The sequence below is a fragment of the Triticum urartu genome, chromosome 5A, assembly GCF_056163025.1.
Source record: "Triticum urartu cultivar PI428250 chromosome 5A, HENAU_Tu73, whole genome shotgun sequence".
Classification (NCBI taxonomy): Eukaryota; Viridiplantae; Streptophyta; class Magnoliopsida; order Poales; family Poaceae; genus Triticum; species Triticum urartu.
Genome location: NC_141877.1, coordinates 260843697 through 260853220, shown reverse-complemented (window position 1 = coordinate 260853220; position 9524 = coordinate 260843697).

The following is a 9524-nucleotide window of genomic DNA, read 5'->3' as shown; positions in this document are numbered from 1 at the left end:
AACATGGGTTGTACTATTCGTGGACCAATAATGGTCCACAAAATGGGCCGTAAACGGGCTAGAGTGGAAATCATCTGTTTATGGCCCGACCATAACGGGTCGTTAATAGGCCGTATTTGATGACGCTATGAAAACAGCCCAACGGGTTAATGGGCCACAAATGGGTTAACTGTAACCAAAGGCCGAATTTGGCCCATAAGCGGAACATGCCAACAATGGACCGTAAGTAACCGAGTTCTGGAAATGAGCCCAAGAATAAATGGGCGCTTAGAAGGCCGAAAGTTAACACAGGCTGGAAATGACCAACGGAATAATGGGATGTTAATGGGTATAAAGCAATACACTATTCATTATGTGCCAGTTTCACCTCGGGCCTTTAATGGGCCCAGGGTTACAAAGGGCCTCTTATGGGCTGAAAGATGTCATGGGCTAGAATCATATTGGACGGCCCAGATGACGCTACTGGGCCTAATTTGGATAGGTCATTACGGGTTGTGAGTTAGCGGGGTGTAAATGAGCTATATGCGAATAGGCTGTTAATAGGCTTTCCATGGGCCAGCCCACTACCTTTTGACCAAGTCAAATGTGCCGGCCTTTTCACTGGAATGGGCCTCTATTCGGCCGTGCCATGTGTCGATGTATCATAGGCACCTCCGGTCCAATGAGTGATTGACATCTATCCCAGTGATGAGCCGACACGTGGTTCCTCTGTCCATTGAGAATTTTACACGTGGAAAATCCCCATTGGTCTGGGATGTTAACAGGTTATCGGATCCAAACCGGAACTTGATAGCTTAACGGCGACCCGTTACGGTGGATGCCACGTGCCGGTTACCCTTGATGATAGCACTTCCATGACGCGCCATTTATCATCATGGAAGTGGACACTTCTATGATGATAATTTTGGTATTGTCATGGAACACTTCTACGACAGCACATGGATGTACATGCATGACAGAAAACGTGTCCTACTGTGACAAACACGTATCATCATGGAAGTGTATTTTTTGTATTGTTAGTCACTGGCACGTTGGCCTACTTAGCTCCACGGAGAGCGTGAGAGAAGAGATAAATACATTGGCGGTCAGTGTATTTCAAGCAAAAAGCATAATATGGTCACCGGACTTCAGAATACGCTCATTATAGTCACTATATACGTTTTGCGGTGATTATACGGTCACTTGCTCACCGTTCAGCATCGGATTGCACTCTGTTGACTGGCCAAATAGTCTGTGTGGCACTATGTTGACTGGTTAAATTGACCACGTTCCTTGTGGGCCCCACCTATCAGCTCGCATATTAAAAAAGTAAGATAACCACAAATTTACGCAGGCGCGACAAGACTCCAACCCGTGCGCGGGAACCACATGGTTGTGTATGTGTCTATCAGGGCCTAATGTGTACACATGCACATGTAGGTTGAGCACTTGAGCGTGAGCGTGTGTGTTGGTCGTGTTGTGTGCGCATCCATGCATGTGTGTGTGCGTGTGAGTGTTGCGTGCGTGCGTGTGTGGCTGCATGTGTACGTGTGAGTGTTGCGTGCATGTAGTTCGTGTGCATGCGTGCGTGTGTGTATAATCACCACACCAGCTCATGTGTGTTAAAGCAGATGACTTAGCATACCAATAGAAGGCCACCTTGTCCGTTGTGCCCGCGGTCATGACTTTGAACCACAGTCTAATATTCTTTTATAGTTTGTTTTCATTCTTATACACGCCGACAGCTGGGCCCAATGTTAGTGAGATAATGTGATGCAACACTAGAGGTGCCATGTGGTGTGTTTAACTGGGCAACTAGTCGTGTCTTGAACAAATATAGAGCTGTACGGTGAGCCCATGACTGTATAATAACCACAAAACATAAATGGTGACCATAATGAGTGGATTCTGAAGTCCAATGTACGTATCGTGCCTTCGCTTCAAATACAATGATCGTCACTATATATATTGGGAGAGAAATATGAAACATGCATGAATGTGCTGGGGCGTACTTTCAGAGGACCTGGAGATAGTTTGTGTGCATACATGAAATTGGCGTAGAGGGGGTGTGTGCGATGGAGAGAGAGATGCTCTTCGTTTATCTTTTTTATGACTAACTTTATATATAGTATAAAAATATACAAATTCACAGTGCGGAATAAATATCATTGGGTGCACCATGCAATGCAAATTAATTTTCATACTCCATATAACTTTGCAATGTTGTATATATGTAGAAATTCTAAAATAAATTTTTGGCCACACTTTGTGTGGTTTTATTCAAAAGGAATGTTGTATGCGAAGTAAATGTGAAGAGAGGGCTATTTAGATCAATGGGGTATGTGATAAGATGTAACATGCGTGAATGTGTAGTTGACGTATTTGGCAGGGTCTAGAGAGGGTATGTGTACGTATTCGAGAGAGGAATGGATAAAGGGGCCGTCGTGGGGCGACGTGGGAGAGATAGCACGGGAAATGAGAGAGGTCTAGAGAGAGACGAATAGGATGTCACGGCGAGATATGCCCTTGAGTGTGTGCATGCTAGGGGGGAGGGGATAGAGGCATGAGGAGAAAATATTTTGTGTGGTGTCTGTGTTGGTATGTGTGGGTGTGAGAAGATAACGAGACCTAGGGGCAGAGGGTGTGTCACCGCAAGAGGTCCGGTGGGCCGAGGTGAGGCCCTTGGGTCGGTTCCGTCCTGCACCACATTGGTCGTCCCGTGACGCATTCAGGGAGACCCATGGAGGACTAGTCGTACAAGACAAAGATACCACAGCCGTGAAGGACTCTGTGTCGACTGACTAAGCCGGCTAGGATTTTTAACCCTAGGTCCTCAGACTAAGGTAACCCCTTGTCTCTGATATTACCATTCATTCAACCTAAATTTAAGGGGCATCCTACAGAATGCTCTACTGGAACCATATTCTTAAATTAGGAAGAGAGGTGGAGACAATCCGTGCGAGATAGGACTAAAGATAATGTGCGTGCAGGGGACACGTAGGCAGGTCTATGTACAGAGAAAGGGTCGATGGGGATTGTGTGTGCGTATGCGTGTGAGAGGAAGAGTGCTTGTGATAAACGTTAGTGAAAACAGTCATAAATGGTTGCGAGAGGGAGGTGTCGGTGTCAAAACTGGTGGATCTCAGGTAGGGGGTCCCGAACTGTGCGTCTAAGACGGATGGTAACGGGAGGCGGGGGACACAATGTTTACCCAGGTTTGGGCCCTCTCGATGGAGGTAATACCATACTTCATGCTTGATTGATCTTGATGATATGAGTATTACAAGAGTTGATCTACCACGAGATCGGACAGGCTAAACCCTAGAAGTTAGCCTATGGTATGATTGTTGTTGTCCTACGGACTAAAACCCTCCGGTTTATACAGACACCGGAGGGGCTAGGGTTACACAGAGTCGGTTACAAGGGAGGAGATCTACATATCCGGATCGCCAAGCTTGCCTTCCACGCAAAGGAGAGTCCCATCCGGACACGGGACGAAGTCTTCAATCTTGTATCTTCATAGTCCAATATTCTGGCCAAAGTATATAGTCCGGCCGTCCGAGGACCCCCTAATCCAGGACTCCCTCAGTAGCCCCTGAACCAGGCTTCAATGACGACGAGTTCGGCACGCAGATTGTCTTCGGCATTGCAAGGCGGGTTCCTCCTCCGAATACTCCATAGAAGATTTTGAACACAAGGATAGTGTCCGGCTCTGCAAAACAAATTCCACATACCACCGCAGAGAGTATAATATTTCCACAAATCTAATCTAATGACAACTTTTCATAACGTGACATCACGCCATGGCTCCAGTTTTTATTCGAACCATTTTTCTCAACCAGCTACTGCACATATTGTGAGGCGGTTTTCTTGGCATGTCTTGTCGAAGCAGAGATCGTGTCCCCTTATCACAGGATTCTCATCAATACGGATGTGGGTAACCCAACCGTGCCATTAATCACGACGCTTGGGGAATAAGCGAGTTTTACCACGCAAGTGGGGAGGCACGCAGTTTCTACCGCCCTTATAAAGGGATAAGGACTCCTCTTTTTTACCCACGCCTTCTTCTTCCCTGCCCATCCATTCTCGCACACTCGAGCTCCAGCGCCCAAGTTCGCATCTTCTCCGAAAAACACTCCGAACATGTCCGGAGCGGGAGGCAAGTGGATGGCCTCCTTCGTTACGGAGGAGAACATCACGAAGCTCCGGGAAGCCGGATACCTGGCCGCAGATATCGCGCACCGGCTCCTAGGCGCAGGGCAGATCGTTCCTACCCCCGAGCCCCACGAAAGGGTTGTATTCCTTACCCATTTCGTCCGCGGGCTGGGATTTCCCCTCCACCCATTTGTTCGCGGGCTCATGTTCTACTACGGGCTGGACTTCCATGATCTGGCCCCCAATTTCATCCTCAACATCTCGGCGTTTATCGTCGTGTGCGAGGCCTTCCTCCGCATCAAGCCCTACTTCAGCCTGTGGCTGAAGACCTTCAATGTTAAACCAAAGGTGGTGGTCGGCCAGCAAGCGTAGTGCGGAGGCGCCATGGTGGGCAAAATGCCCAATGTCACTTGGCTCGAAGGCTCCTATGTGGAGACCGTAAAGGGGTGGCAATCGGGGTGGTTCTACATCACCGAGCCGTGCAACACCAATTGGGCGGCGGCCCCCGAATTCCGATCCGGCATCCCCATGCGGCTCACCTCCTGGAAAGAGAAGGGCTTATCTTGGGGTTCATCGGTGGAGCTGACCGGACTTGAGAACTGTGTTAAAAACATGATAAGCAAGAAAATCAAGCTTGTCAACGTGTTTCAGGTCATGCTCTTCCGCCGGATCCTCCCGTGTCAAAAACGGGCATTCAATATGTGGGAGTTTGACTCGGCAAGGCACCAGACGCTGCGAGAGCTCTTCGACACGATGCACCAGGACATCTGGAGGGTGCAGTTAAAGTCTGCCGAGGTACCTCCTTCTCTTACTGAGGACCGCGGACTCAACGCAAAGCGCCCTGCTAATCCGGTAAGCTCCTTATATCTCATAAGGCGTTTCTTTCCCTAGTATAATTATGTGAGGGATCTGAACCTCCACATTATTTGACAGGAATGGGTCGCGAGAGTGGAGAGGATCGATTGTCCGACCCCACTGCCCGAAGATCCAACAAGTACTCTCCTGACGGAGATGCTGGTTCTGGCACCCTATGAGGCGCCGGAGCAGAAGGCCAAGAAGAAGGCCGCGGGGACCAGGAAAGGTCTCTGGCGCAAGGTTGTATCTGAATCGTCGTCCGCTAACACTGAGACGCCCTCCTCCCCCGAAGACGGGGAGGAGGAAGAGGAAAATTCTCCCCATCCAACCGGGGAAGATAAGAAAAGGAAGGCCGCCCCATCCGGGGAGGCCGAAGGGTCCAAGAAGGGAAGAGCCCTCCTTTCGGACCGCTCCACCACGGCCCAGTTCAACGACGAGGAGTGGTTGCCCAGGGACAAGCTCCTGGCGAAGTCGTAAGTATCCGGATACCATAATAGTCCTGGTATATTTCATTTCTTATCATGCCGAACATGATCATGCAGCCCACCCAAGGACCGTCTCGACGTATCCTCTTCGGATGGGTCTCTGGGTCTGTTGGAGATAAACAGTGATTTGCTCCCGACCGCCTCCTCCCCCTGCCCAACGGACGACGCCGAGGTGTTGTTCCGAAGGGCACCAAGCCAAGGGAAGGTAGTTCTGGGGGCGCCCAAGGCGACCTCCACTACAAAAAAAGACACATCCGTGACATTTTGGGCCGAACGATTTTTTTCTGTCATACATATGACACTTCTATGACGATAATTGTGACAAAACCCGGTATCATCATACATGTGGTGGGCTCCTACTTCTATGACAAAAAATCATGACAGAAACTGGGCTTTTCGTCCTGGGCAGGCCGGAGACGCAGCTGCATGACATTCTTTGGGCCGTCCATGACGGAAAAAACCGTGGTAGAAGCGAGGGGGAGGAAAATTTCGGGGAGTTCCCGGTTACGGTGGGAGGTCGGGGGCCAAGCGATGCGCGTTTCTCTCGTACACGTACGCGCATGTGTGCGAGGCGTTGGCTCTAACTGAACCCGAGCGAGGCGTTGGGCTCTAACTGAACCCGAGCGATTGCACTACAGGCTACGCGTTACTGAACCCGAGCGATCGATCGATGGCTGTTAACTGAACCCGATCGAGCGATTCCTTCGCTACTGCTGCTAACTGAAGCCAATCGATGGGATGAACAGTGAGCGTTGCGGGGGGTGGATGAACAGTGAGTGGTGGCGTTGCCTCTGGATGAACATGACCCCGTGGTGTGGTGGAGGGCTGGATGAACAGTAGACGGTGGAGGGGTGCCCGTGGAGGGGTGGATGAACAGGACCCCATGGTGTGGAGGGCTGGATGAATAGTAGACGGTGGAGGGGCGGTTGAACAGGACCCCGTGGTGTGGAGGGCTGGATGAATAGTAGACGGTGGAGGGGTGCCTATGGAGGGGTGGTTGAACAGGACCCCATGGTGTGGAGGGCTAGATGAACAGTAGACGGTGGAGGGGTCGTTGAACAGTAGCCGGTGGAGTAGCACGCGGTGGAGGATGGATGAACAGGAGCCCGTGGAGGCTAGAGGAGGTCGACGGTGGAGATGAACAGTATCCCGTGGAGCCCGTTTTGCGGTACGCCACACCCCTCCCGATGAACAGGACACCCGTTTCGACCGTAGCGCTCCAACACAAGTCCGTTTCCTCCGTTTTGCGGTACGCCACACCCCTCCTGATCAACAGGACCTCCGTTTCGACCTAGGAGGTCCATTTCCTCCGTTTTGAGGTATGCCAGACCCCTCCCGATGAACAAGATCTTGTTTCGAACGTGGCCGGTCGAACACAAGGCCGTTTCCTCCATTCTGCGGTACGCTAGGCCTCGTTTCCATCGCCTGTTCCGTCCAAGCCCTCCCGATGAACACGACGCATTCCGTTGCCTCCCCATGAACACGAGCATTCCGTTGCCTCCCCATGAACACGACGACGACGCTGTTTCTCTGTTCCGACCCAGCAATGTACACGAGCCCTGGCCGTACGTATGCGCGAGTAGGCGTTCGAGACCCGGCCCGTATGTACACATACGTGGCCGTATTTTGTTTCTTGCACCCTGGCCGCTGTACGTACGTGTACATGCTACGTGCGCGCCTCTACTACGACACGTGCATGCCTCTACATCGACCAGTATGTACGTACACGTTCGCGACCAGAATGACAACGCTACGTACGCTTCGACCAGGTGGGTCCCGACTGTCAGGCACTTCCTTGCCTGCGAAGATGTAGCTGGTGGGTCGCAGCAGTCAGGGGGCAAAATACGGTGGCCCGTCCGGTGGGTCCCCGCTGTCAGGTGGAGGAATAATTATTTTGCACATAATAAGGAGGCACTTCCTTGCTGCGGCCGTGGACCCAGCTGTCAGCCTCTCCACGTACAGTCCATGTCCGATGGAAGCCGTTCCTTGACCACGTTGACCACGCCGCGCCGAGAGCACCAGGGCGGTGGACGACGGCGAGGCCTAGGAAGGGGACGACGTGGAGCCGGGGAAGACGCGGCAGTGGATGCCCACGCGTAGAGGAGTACGAGGGTTCACTGGTTCGCTGCGGTGTGAGGCTGTCGTCGCCGCAGAATAACAGGGGGTGTGGGTGAGTAGAGGGATGGCCTGGCCAGCAGTGGGAGTAGTAGGGGCGGTGAGGCCTCCGCCGCATCGCAGCCGGCCACGGGAGGCAGGAGCACGAGGCATGACCGGCGCTGGTTTGGGCGGCTGGAGCAAGAAGACCAGAGGTTGAAGAAGCACTACGGCCGTTGGATGGACATCGTACGGTCACTGGAGCTAGAATCGTGCATATTGACTAAGTTGACAAAGCCCTCCATCCCCGTCAACTTAGTAGGCCCACAAGTCAGCCTGCCACTATACTGGGTCCCAGCTAACAGGGGGAGTATTCATTTTTCGTGCGTAATAAGGAGGCACTTCCTTGTGTGCGAAGATATAGCTGGTGGATCCGTGCGGTCAGCGGCGATAACGTTTTTTTTGCAAAATACAGAGGCCCTTTCGGTGGGTCCCTGATGCCAGGTGGAGGAATCATTATTTTGCGCGTAATAAGGAGGCATTTCCTTGCGTGCGGCCGTGGACCCAGCTGTCAGCCACTCCACGTAAAGTCCACTTCAGATGCATGTCAGTCGTTGACCACGTTGACCAGGCCGCGCCGAGAGCACCAGGGCGGTGGACGACGGCGAGGCCTAGGAAGGGAATGACACGGAGGCAGGGAATACTCGGCAGTTGTTTCCCACGCGGAGGGGAGTACGACTGTACGAGGGTTTACTGGTTTGTCTGCCGTCGCTGGAGAATAACAGTAGGTGTGGGTGAATAGAGGGATGGCTAGGCTAGCGATGGGAGTACGGTCGGGCGGTGAGGCCTGCTCGGCAGCACAGCCGGCCGCGAGGAGGAGGGAGCAGGCAGTCCCGCCGGCGCTTGTTTGAGCGGCTGGAGCAGGAAGAGCAGAGATTGAAGAAGCACGACGGCCGTTGGATGGACATCCAACAGTAAGTGCTTGTGCGTCAACCTTTTTTTAGGAAAGCCTCAAATATGTGGAAAACAGCATACAGCCCATCTGCCATTATTTCTAATAATTTACAGCCCATTTGCTAATTATTAAGGTTTTTTGGAGCCCATATTCTTTTTGTTAGCATTACAACCCATAATGTGGCCACGGTTAAAAAATTAACGAAATTTTGCATATTTCGGTGTGGTCCGAACTGTTTTTAATTCCGAAATTTTGACCCACATTCAAACTGAGTTAAAAATAAATGTATATCAATATAAAATCCAACAAATTCTCCATGCATAAAAATTAATGTAATTTAAAATCTCGAAATGAAAAAAAGATATTTGAAACTAATTGCCGGTTTGATGTGTTTTAAAAATGCATAGCCCATTTCCCATTACTGATGGGCCATTTTCTCGGCTAGCCGAATGAAGCTCTCCTCGTCTTGAAAGATTTGCAGCCCAATAGGCATGACAAAGCGACTTAGTTGGCAAATCACAAAAAAACTGGGCTGTGGCCATGGACCCAGCTGTCAGCCTCTCCACGTACAGTACTCTTCCGATGGAAGACGGTCGTTGACCACATTGACCATGCCGCGCCGAGAGCACCAAGGCGGTGGACGACGACGAGGCCTAGGAAGGGGACGACGCGAAGCCGGGGAAGACGCGACAGTGGATGCCCACGTGGAGAGGAGTACGAGGGTTCACTGGTTCGGCTGCGGCGTGAGGCTGTCGTCGCCGCAGAATAACAGGGGGTGTGGGTGAGTAGAGGGATAGCATGGTTCAGCGGTGGGAGTAGTAGGGGGCGGTGAGGCCTCCGCGGCATCACAGCCGGCCACGAGAGGCAGGAGCACGCGGCACGACTGGCACAACTTTGGGCGGCTGGAGCAAGAAGACCAGAGGTTGAAGAAGCACTACGGCCGTTGGATGGGACATCGTACGGTCACTGGAGCTAGAATCGTTCATATTGACGAAGTTGAC